Source organism: Equus asinus, unplaced genomic scaffold (genome assembly GCF_041296235.1).
Source record: "Equus asinus isolate D_3611 breed Donkey unplaced genomic scaffold, EquAss-T2T_v2 contig_803, whole genome shotgun sequence".
NCBI lineage: Eukaryota > Metazoa > Chordata > Mammalia > Perissodactyla > Equidae > Equus > Equus asinus.
The window spans coordinates 2,843,898-2,855,909 of record NW_027225520.1 but is presented as its reverse complement, the minus strand read 5'-3'; positions in this window follow the sequence as shown (position 1 = coordinate 2,855,909).

Here is a 12,012-nt window from a genome sequence, read left to right as displayed (position 1 = left end):
CCAATCCTTAAAAAAAAATAAAAGAAAGATTGGCAACAGTTGTTAGCCTAGGTGCCAATCTTTAAAAAAAAAAAATGAAGAAATTCTTTATTATCTGACAACTAGGAAATGCAAAACAAGGTTTATAGGCATTTGAGAGGGAGAAGAGGAGCAGACAGCTTGTTCAAAGAAATTATTGCTGAGAACTTTCCAAACCTGGTGAAGGAGTGGACTTACAATTACATGAAGTCAGTAGAACTCCTAATTCCATGAATGCAAAAGACCAACTTCAAGGCATATAATAGCAAATCTGGCAAAAGTCAACGACAAAGAAAAGATATTAGGGGCAGCAAGCCAGAAGAGAATAATCTACAAATGAATCCCTATCAGGCTTTCAGTGAATTCCTCAGCAGAAATCTGACAGGCTTAGAGAGGATGGGCTGATTGATTCAAAATACTGAAGACAAAAACTTTCAGGAAAGAACTCTATCCAGAGAAATTATCCTTCAGATATGTTGGAGAAATAAAATCTTTCCCAGATATACAAAAGCTGAGAGAGTTCATTGTGACTAGATCTCCATTACAAGAAATGATCAAGGATGCTTTCATACCTAAAACAAAAGGCAAAGCTTTACAAAGCCTGGAGCAAAGAGATAAATAGACAAAATGATAAATTCGCAGCTCTCTGTCAGAACAGGTTAGAAACCACTTAATAACATAAAAGATAAAGAGAAGGAAAGCGTCAATACTAACTATAAACACTTCATTTTAATCACAGAGTCACAACACAAAACAGAATAATTTGTTATGACAATAACTTAGATGGGGAAGAGGAGGGGATGGAACCTGCTTAAGGTAGCGGAGATAAGAGGCTAACAAAAAATGGGCTGTCTCATCTATGAGATCATTTATACACACCTCATGGTAACCACTAAACAAAAAAATCAGTGTAGAGACACAAATCCTAAATAATGCTAAAACCATTAAAGAAAACCAACAAACTGAAATGGCAGTCAGAAATACAGAAGAGAAACAAGTGAAATAGAGAACAATTGAGAAACAAGAGATAAAATGGCAGTGTTCATCCCTCATATATAAATAATCACTCTAAAGGTAAATGGATTGAATTCTCCAATCAAAAGACACAGAATAGCCAAATGGATTAAAAAATAAAACCCAACAATATGCTGCCTCCAGGAAACACATCTCAGCTCTAAAGACAAACACAGGCTCAGAGGGAAGGGATGGCAGATGATGTGGCAAGCAAATGGCAAGCAAAAGAAAGCAGGAGTAGCCACACTTATATCAGAGGAAGTGGACTCCAAGATAAAAAAAGACAATGAGAGACAAATAGGGGTGTTATATAATAATAAAAGGGAAATTCCACCAAGAGGAAATAACCCTTATGAATATGTATACACCTAACACAGGAGCACCAGGTATATAAAGCAACTATTAACAGACTTAAATGGAGAAATTAAAAGCAACTCAGTAATAGTAGGGGACCTGAACACCCCACTTACATCAAAGGGTAGATCATCCAGACGATAAGTCAACGAGGAAATGTTGAATTTAAATGAAACACTTGAGAAGATGGACTTAAAAGATATACATAGAACATTTCATCCCAAAACGGCAGAATACACATTCTTCTCAAGTGCACATGGAACATTCTCAAACATAGACCCTATGTTGTGAAACAAGGTGAGACAATAAATTTAAGAAGATTGAAACCATATCAAGCATCTTTTCTGATGACAATGCTATGAAACTAGAAATGAACTACAAGAAAAAGCTGCGAAAGTGACAAGTATGGAGACTCTAACATAATTCAGAATGACCATTGGATCAATGAAGAAATCAAAGGAGAAATAAAAAAAAATACCTGGAGAGAAATGAAAATGAAAATGCATCATACTACCTGTTATGGGATACAACAAAATGGTTCTAAGAGGCAAATGCATAGCAACAGAGGCCCACATCAACAAACAAGAAACATCTCAAATAAGTAATCTTAAACTACACCTATAAGAACTCAAAAAAGAAGGACAAATGAAGCCCAAAGTCGGCAAAAGGAGGGAAATGATAAAAATTAGAACAAAAATAAATGACAGACCAAAAATCAAACAAACAGACATAGAAAGGATCAATGAAACTAACACCTGGTTCTTTGAGAACATAAGGAGAATTGACAAACCCTTAGCCAGACTCATTAAGAGAGAAAGAGAGAAGGCTCAAATAAATAAAATTAGAAATGAAAGAGGAGAAATTAAAATGGATACCACAGAAATACAAAGAATTAGAAGAGAATATTATGAAAATCAATATGCCAACAAATTGGATAACCTAGAAGAAATGAATAATTTTTAGACTCACACAACCTCCCAAAAGCAAATCAAGAAGAAATAGAAAAGCTGAATAGACCAATCAAGTGTATAGAGGTTGAAAGAGTCAGCAAAGTCTTCCCAAGAAAACAAAAGTCCAGGGCCCGATGGCTTCTCTGGAGAATTCTACCAAACATTCAAAGAAAATGTAATACCTATCTTTCTCAAGCTATTCCAAAAGATTGAAGAAGAAAGAATGCTTCTTAACTCATTCTATGGGGCCAACATCACCCTGATACCATAACCAGACCAGGACAACAAAAAGAAGGAAAATTACAGGTCAATAACATGGATGAACATAGACACAAAAATCCTCAACAAAATATTGGCAAACCAAATACAATAAACTAAAATGATCATACAACATGATCAAGTGGGATTCATGTCAGGGATGCAGGGACAGTTCAACATCTGCAAATCAATCAGTGTGATACACCACATTAACAAAATAAGGAATATAAATCACATGATCATCTCAATATATGCAGAGAAAACATTTGAAAAGGTCCAACTTCTGTTTATGAGAACTCTGCATAAAATATGTAGAGAGGGAAAGTATCTCAACATAATGAAGGCCATATATGACAAACCCAGAGTCAACATCATACTAATTGTGAAAAACTGAAAGCCATCTCTCTGAGAACAGGAACAAGACAAGGGTGCCCACTCTTGCCACCTCCTGTTCAACATACTAATGGAGGATTTGGCCAGAGTAATCAGGTGAGAAAAAGAAATAAAAAGTATCCAAATTGGAAAAGAAGAAGTGAAACTCTCACTGTTTACAAATGACACGATCCTATATATAGAAAACCCTACGAATCCACTAGAAAACGTAGAAATAACAACTAGAGCAAAGTTTCACAGTGCAAAATCAACTTACAAATTCAGTTGAATTTCTATAAATAATAACGAACTAGCATAAAGAGAAGTCCAGAATACAATCTCTTTTACAATTGCAACAAAATAATAAATATCTAGGAAAAAATTTAACCAAGGAGGTGAAAGACCTACACACTGAAAACTATAAGGCAATTGAAGATATCATTAAAAAATGGAAACATATTACATGCTCATGAATTGGAAAAATAAATGTAGTTAAAATGTCCATATTTCCTAAAGAAATCTGCAGATTCAATGCAATCTCAGACAGAATTTCACATCAAACACCATTGTGTTTCCCCTTTTCTCCACTCGCTGTGAGCCCTGGGTGTCTGCTACCCAGCTGTTCCTGTGCCAGGCACCTCGTCTGCCAGGACACAGCTGAGCTCACCTGCACATTTCCTCTTTTCAGGAAAAAGCTGGAAATGACTCTGAGGAGTTTAAACTTACCTCCCTTCATTCAGGATGGAGACAGAGCAGCAAGTATGGCTTCCACGTGGAGCCACTCAGCCTCTCCCCACGCCCTCCTGGGATCTGCCCTCCAGATTGATAGGAGCCCCTCTGAAAGGCAGGAAGATGCCTCAAGGATGCAAACACTCGAGTCAGGCACGATGTGTCCACATGTAGATATGCTTTCCATGGGAAGCAAACAAACCAGACTGCACATGCTCATTTTAAGGTGGTACGTTTCCCTCATCAGAAATGTGCTCCAATTTTTTTTTACAATTTTTTATTGTGGTCTAAATAGTTTATAACATTGTGAAATTTCAGTTGCATCTTAATATATGTCAAATAGCATATAAATGTACCCCTGTGCCCTTTGTGTTCACCCTCCCCCTCCTTGCCCCTGCTAACGACTAAGTTGTTCTCTTTGTCCATAAATTTGTTTATATTTAACATATGAGTGAAGTCATACAGTGTTTGTATTTCTCTGTCTGGCTCATTTTGCTTAGCTTAATGCCCTCAAGTTTCGTCCATGTGGTTGTGAATGGGACAATTATATCTTTTTATGGCTGAGTGGTATTCCATTGTATATATATATATGTATATACCACATCTTCTTTATCCAATCATCAGTTTTTGGGCACTTGGGTCGCTACCATATCTTGGCTATTGTAAATAATGCTGCAATGAACACAGGGGTGCATAAGTCTCTTTGTATTGTTGATTTCAAGTTCTTTGGATAAATACCCAGTTGTGGGATAGCTGGGTCATATGCTATTTCTATTTTTAATTTTTTGAGAAATGTCCATACTGTTTTGCAAAGTGGCTGGATCAGTTTGAATTCCCACCAGCAGTGGATGAAGGTTCCCTTTTCTCTACAACCTCTCCAACATTTGTTATTTTTTGTCTTGGTGATTATAGCCATTCTAATGGGTATGAGATGATATCTAAGTGTACTTTTGATTTGCATTTCCCTGATGATTACAGACGTTTAGCATCTTTTCATGTACCTATTGGTCATCTGTATATCTTCTTTGGAAAGATGTCTGTTCATATCCTCTGCCCACTTTTTGGTTGGGTTGTTTATTTTTTCCAGTTCAGATGTGTGAGCTCTTTATATATTATGGAGATTAACCCCTTATCAGATACATGATTTGCAAAAATTGTCTTCCAGTTGCTGGGTTGTTTTTCATTTTGATCTTGATTTCATTTGCCTTCCAGAAGCTATATAGTCTGATGAAGTCCCACTTATTTAGTTTCTCTTTTGTTTCCCGTGTCTGAGTGGACATTGCATTTGTGAAGATCCTTTTAAAGCTGATGGCAAAGAGTGTACTGCCTATATTTTCTTCCAGAAGTTTTATGGTTTCCTGTCTTACCTTCAAATCTTTGATCCATTTTGAGTCTATTTTTTTGTATGGAGAAGGACAATGATCTACTTTCATTCTTTTGCGTGTGGCTGTCCAGTTTTCCCAGTACCATTTATTGAAGAGGATTTCCTTTCTCCATTGTATGTTCTTGGCTCCTTTGTCAAAGATTAGCTGTCCATAGATGTTTGGTTGTGTTTCTGGGCTTTAAATTCTGTTCCATTGATCTGTGTGTCTGTTCTTGTACCAGCACCATGCTGTTTTGATTACTATAGCTTTGTAATAGGTTTTGAAGTCAGGGATTGCAATGCCACCAGCTTTGTTCGTGTTTCTCAGGATTGCTTTGGCTATTCAGGGTCTTTTCTTGCTCCAGATGAATTTTAAGATTCTTTGTTATATTTCTGTGAAGAATGTCATTGGGATTTTGATTGGAATTCATTGACTCTTTAAATTCCTTTAGGTATTATGGCCATTTTAACCATGTTTATTCTTCCAATCCACGTCCAGGGAATATCTTTCCATTTATTTATGTCATTAGTGATTTCTTTCAGTAATGTCTTATAGTTTTCCTTATATATATAGATTTTCCTTATAGAATAGGTCTTTCACCTTCTTGGTTAAATTTATTCCTAGATATTTTATTATTTTTGTTGCAGTCGTAAAAGGGCTTGTATTCTTGAGTTCTTGTTCTGTTAGTTCATTATTAGTGTATAGAAATGAGACGAATTTTTCCTGCCTAATTGCTCTGGCCACAACCTCTAACACTATGTTGAATAAGAGTGGTGAGAGTTGGCACCCTGTCATGTTCCTGTTCTCCATGGGATGACTTTCAGTTTTCCCCATTGAATATGACATTGGCAGTGGTTTTGTCATGTGTGGCCTTTATTATGTTGAGGTATTTTCCTCCTAGACCCATTTTATTGAGCGTTTTTATCATGAATGGATGTTGGATATTGTCAAATGCTTTCTCTGCATCTATGGAGATGATCACGTGGTTTTTGTTCCTCCTTTGGTTAATATGGCATATCACATTGACTAATTTGCAGATGTTGAACCATCCTCGTGTTGCTGGTATGAATCCCCCTTGATCATGGTGTATTATCTTTTTAATGTATTGCTGTATTTGTTTTGCCAATATTTTGTTGAGGATTTTTGCATCTATGTTCATTAGCAATATTGGCCTGTAATTTTCCTTCTTTGTGTTGTCCATGTCTGGTTTTGGGATCAGGGTGATGCTGGCCTCATAGAATGTGTTAGAAATAGTTCCATCTTCCTCAATTTTTTGGAATAGTTTGAGAAAAATAGGTGATAAATTGTCTTTGAATATTTGGTAGAATTCTCCCAAGAAGCTCTCTGGTCCTGGACTTATATTTTTGGGGAGGTTTTTGATTACTGTTTCAATCTCTTTACTTGTGATTGGTCTATTCAGATTCTCTATTTCTTCTTGATTCAGTTTTGGGAGATTGTAAGAGTCTAAGAATTTATCCAAGAAATGTACTCCAATCTTGAAGAAAAAGTGTTCTATTTAAGTCAAACAACCTAAATCACTAGCAATTTGACATATTATATGATTTTGCTCATTATTACTGACTCAGGCACCTGAAGCAAAACTTACTAATACCTACACACACATGTAGCCCCAGCAATGCCAAGAATGGCCAGAAAGGATGCCTGAGGGGCGGCCAGCTGGACAGTCTCAGGAAGGAAAGTGCCATCCAGCGGGTGTCTCTGGGGGCCTTGGGTGTCTCAGCCAGGCTACCCTGTCCAACGGAGGGCTCTGGCTGCAAACGGGGTCATCGCATCATAGCCACTCTGACATCTCCTGCAAAACCCAACTGCAAACTTGGGCTTCATTATAAACCGTGATAGTTATAATTCATCCAGGAGAGGAGGAACAGACTCACCCAGACTAGAGCACAGGCCACCGGGGCAAGGGGTGGTCTTCCTGATCTTTCCCTTACTAATCCTTCAGCAGGTGGTCCTGAGGTGCTCTGGGAGCTGGGGCATAAGGGTGGGAATAACAGGCCCTGCCTTGTGGAGGGTCGAGGCCTCTCTCCTCCTCTGTCCCAGACCCAGCACTGCTGTTTTGTCTTTGTATAATCAATCAAAAGCTGGATATCAGTAATAAATTATTCTCTACCCAGATTTAGTAAGAATAATGCCAATTGGAGCGCCAGAAATGCATAGTAAACATTAAGTGCTCTCCATGATTCTTATTCCCCTCCAAGTAAATCTAACCCTCTTCCCACTGCTCCACTCCTGTGCATCTCACTGTACATCTGAAGTGCTGGATATTTATGGCATCACCAGGTATGGGATTCACTCTAATTCCCCCAAGCCATGAATTGTCAAATTAGCTTAAATTAGCATCAAGTCCTCATCTGAAAACCCCATGCACGCCCCTCTGTGGGGTGGAATCCTGTATCTCACCCCATCCCCCATGAGTTCACTCAGATGACTTAGCCCCCCTGCCACCGCAGCTGGTCCTAGGACGCAGTCTACTTGCTTTTTGGTCCCTAAGCCCTTCCTCCCCTTGGTTGCTCTTTTGTGAATACCTTCCTTAGGACACTCCTGATGCCAATCCCAGCCCCGGGCCTTTGCACGCTGCTTCCTCAGGGTGCTGCTTCATGTAAACCTGGGACCCAGGGCGGGATACACAGATCTCAGGTGGGGATGGCCTGCACACATGTTCCCCCCAGGAAAAGCTTACAAAGAAGGGAGGAAGGGGTATTTGGCTACAGTCACTTTAGTGGCATCTCCGGACGTCTTTCGCTGTCAGGATCTGACCGCAACCTCAGAATCTGTACCGCACACCACATTAGGGGCACCTCCGGAGGAAAAGCTGATTTCTGGTGACTGCAGGCAGGCTGGACAGAAGGAAGGGAATGTCCATGGGAAGGCCAGACCCAAGCTTGCCTGAGAGGCAGGAAGCCCTACACAGGCTGCAACCAGGTTGGAAAGACAGGCTTGGCTTGTCAGGAGGGAGGGAGGCTGGGGAGGAGAGCAGCGCCCACCCATGGGCCCTCCCCACACACACGCTTCACAGAAAATGTGCGGACTGCATATACGATGGTGGTTCCATAGATAGTACCATGTAGCCTGGGTGTGTAGAAGCCTACGCCATCTAGGTTTGTGTGATGTTCTCACAATGACAGAATCACCTAATGACGCATTTCTCAGAATGTGTCCCTGTTGCTAATTGACGTGTGACTGAACATAAATGGAGGATGATGGTGGGTTCACTTACTAGTGTCCCTTCTCCCGGAGGTCAGAACTCACACCAGGCCTGTGACCGATGTTCCAAATTCACATAATGGGAAACCAGGGTGGGGCTCTTGGTCATACATAACTTTCGACAGAAGGAAAATATCTAATGAATCATAGCCGTTTGAAATTGCAGTCAGGCAGGTGCCTTAGTGTCGACGGTGATGATCCATTAACACGCTCTAGTCTGGCTGCTGTTGTTTGCTTGTTCAGTGCAGTACAAAAAAACCCCAGCTTATCAACAAGGTTTCTAATTTGTTTTAAAGCATAATAACCACTTTGCCTCACACTCAGTGCAGAATGAGTACGGTTCTCAAAATATCACCAACTCCAGCTCAGAATCAATCCTGCACTCTTTATTTGACTAACTCAATGCTTAATTTAATTTAAAATTACACTGGACCACAGCTACTAACATTGCCTCTAACTTCCTAGAGATAAAATTTCACCTCTGATGCCTCAGATTAGGTTTCTAATTTTAAAAAACAATAATAATTAAATGCAAAATTAATGGGAGGTATACTTTTTCTAAGATTTTTTTTCAGTTCTCTTTGAAAAATTGTGCTTTATCAAGCTGTTAGAACAAACACAGATTTAACACTGCAGGAGACTAACAGCTCTTTTGTTTCTCTTCTTGATGCTTCTTCCTTCCAGCAGTGCTCCCCTTCCCTCTCGGGGGACAGCAGAGGTAGAGACACAGATCTGGTTGTGGTTTTTAAAGCTGGGAGGAGGCCCATCCTGACTCTGCCTCATACAGACGGGGGAGTGGCATCTACTGGCTCATCTGTCCCCATCCCATTGAAACAGCATGACTACCCCAAAGCAAGGGCAGATGAAGAAGACAGTCTTGGCCATGGCCTGGTGCTGCTCTCATGGGCAAGACATTGCCCTCCTCCAGCTGTGCCCCCTTGGAACACTGCATGACACAATGCCAATGCCAAGGCTGACAGGGGCAGAAGGCCAGGGGACACTAGCTTCACTCCAACCTGCTGCTGCTGAGCTTCCATCAGGTCCATGTGCACAGTGATGCAATCAAGAGGACTGTCCACTGGCTAGTCTTCAGAGCAAGAGCAAACACAGGCCTCAGTGCAGGTCAGTAGACGACACCCAGGGAAAACAGGCCAAGAGTCAGGAAACAGGCATGTGCCTCCCTACACACTCATGGCTCCTCCATGAACTCGGTCCTCTGGAAATCATGAAGCCAAAAAGGAGACTATTTTGAAGACACTCTGCTTCAAGCCCCTTTCCACACTCACTGCATATGGCCCAAAGAAAGGTCATCTCCACTTGTGCAGCTTCTCTCCCCTCTGACAGTAAGTGTGCACACATTTGTTTAGGAATCCCGTGGGAAACTCAACTGGAAAATAGGAATGTAAGGGAGCTGGTCACCCCACAATGCCTCACTTTCAACTGAGTGAGGAGATTTCCATGGACTTGAATGTTTCACTGAGTCATCAAAATGACCTGCTCTTAGCTAACACTGGACAAAACCTCTTCCCACACACACCCACATTTGAAGTGAAATGTCCATTGCCCTGCAGTAAATATAAATGGTAACTTAAGATATCTGTATATGTTGCACGATGTTTTCATTGTGGTTGTTTTGTGATTGGAAAAAAGAGGAAGAAACGTTAGGATAAGAAAAACATGGGTAAATTGGGGGCCACAGTAAACAAGGTGCATTTTCATCCAGTTCTAGGGCCTCAGGGCTTCCTGGATCGGCGCCCCCTTGATGGTCAGCCCATGCAGACAGGGTGGGCCCAGTGGCATCCGTGTGGTGGAATCCCATCCAGGTGATTTCTGAAGGCGAGTTCAGGGTCTAAACATCACATTGTGAAGATGTTTGTCCAGGTGTTCAAAGTCATCATTACCAGCTCGGCTATCAGAAATTATATACACGGCAAATGGAAAGAACTATGTTTTTAATGGATTCTTGTTCAAACTCAACTATTGTGATCAATGTGAGCAGGTAATCATACAGACGCACAGTCTGAAGTTGCCACGTAAAAAAAAACATGATCAAGCTCCAGAGCATTTGTCATAATAAGCCTGATGAGCTTAAAAGGATAGCTTGTTTTTGAGGGTGGAAAATGCAAAGTCGTGTTTAAGGATTGTTTCTTTTTTAATCCAAAAAGTTTGAATAGAAAATGACAATTCTTACAAAGAACCAGCATTAAAGAATAATCAAAAATATCTTTCATTTAAGAAGTTTATCAAAAACATGCCATATTCATCGTTTCTCAGTAAAAATACAACAAGCCTTCATTGAGTAGTTACTGAGTCCTGGCACTTACATAGGTTTTGTATTTAATTTTCACAACCTAATCTAGGTACATTCTCATTGTACATATACGGAAACTGCGATCTAAATTTTTAAGCAGCTGGTCACATCGGCAGTGTCAGAACTGGTCACTCACGCCTGCCCAACACCCTCTGTCCAATCGTTGAATGCGTGCCCTCAGCCCCCATAGTGTGCTCCACGATTTACCTTCCCCTCCAGTCTCACACCACCCTTCATTTCAAAGCACGAAACCAAAGCTTGAGTTGGTTTCTTCAGCAAATTTGGAAAACTAGACCCTAGGTTTGCTCTAGAAGCAAACTCACGATAATCAGGATTTGTGTCTCACACCATGAGCCCCTCATGGGATAAGTCCTTCATGGGCCACACTGGGAAGGGGCCATGCTCAGCCTCATGCTCTGCAGTCTTGGTATTCCAGACAACTTTTTAAACAGGAACCCTTACTTACTGCATTGTCACTGCCTCTGGGGGTGGGCTGGCCACAGGTCAGACTCTCGTCCTCCCTCCAGGAACAGGCTGGTGGACAGCTCTGGACTCACAGGGTCTGCGTTCAGTGGGGCAGGCCTGAGTTATGAGATGAGCGGTGGCACATCCTGCCCCAGGTTCTCTCCTTGGCTGTGCGGAGAGGTCTGAAGACTTTCCAGCACCAAAGGCTTCCAAATGTCTCATTTCCTTCCTCACAGGCCACAACCCCCATCAAGTAAAGTAGCTGCCTTAGATATCTGCTTATGTTAAAAAGCAAATGCATGCATTAGACAAATGAAGACACAGATCTGATGACTCAGTGTGATCGGAATACTGAGTAATTTTTTCACATTTTAATAAATTATTCTCCCAACATAGGCACTAATTAAATCATCATTATACTGAGTCTAGGACTGAGGATGTCAAAGACTCATCAATTTTAGGGAAAGGCAAAATAGATAGAATAAAATTCTATAGGACTAGGTGTGCATTTCATTTTCTCAGGTATGAAAGTTGCCCAGGTGTAAGAGAAGGATGAATGGCTTCAGGTAATTATAATAGAGAATCCTAAATGACTGTTAGAACCCTAGTCTAAGAATGTCTGCCCCAAAATGTATGTGTTATGCGGATGGCAGCAAGGACACAGCAAACTGTCACTGGCAACAGAAAAGGTTAAAGGAGACTTCTGTCTGTTGCGTTCTCCCTAAAGCTGGCCCTGAGACAGGCCTTGGGTACAGGAGGTGACCCCAGGAAACACCCCAGTGTGGGAAGTGACACTGGGACGGGAGTGGTGTGGGAATACGGGACGGGTAGCAAACTAGTTACCTTGTGGGCGATAAAGGATGGACACCCAAAGGGACCCTCTGAGAGACATGTGAATACGTCCCAGTCACTCTGCAGGGACCGGAAGTCTGGCTTTTATCCTCCAGTTCCT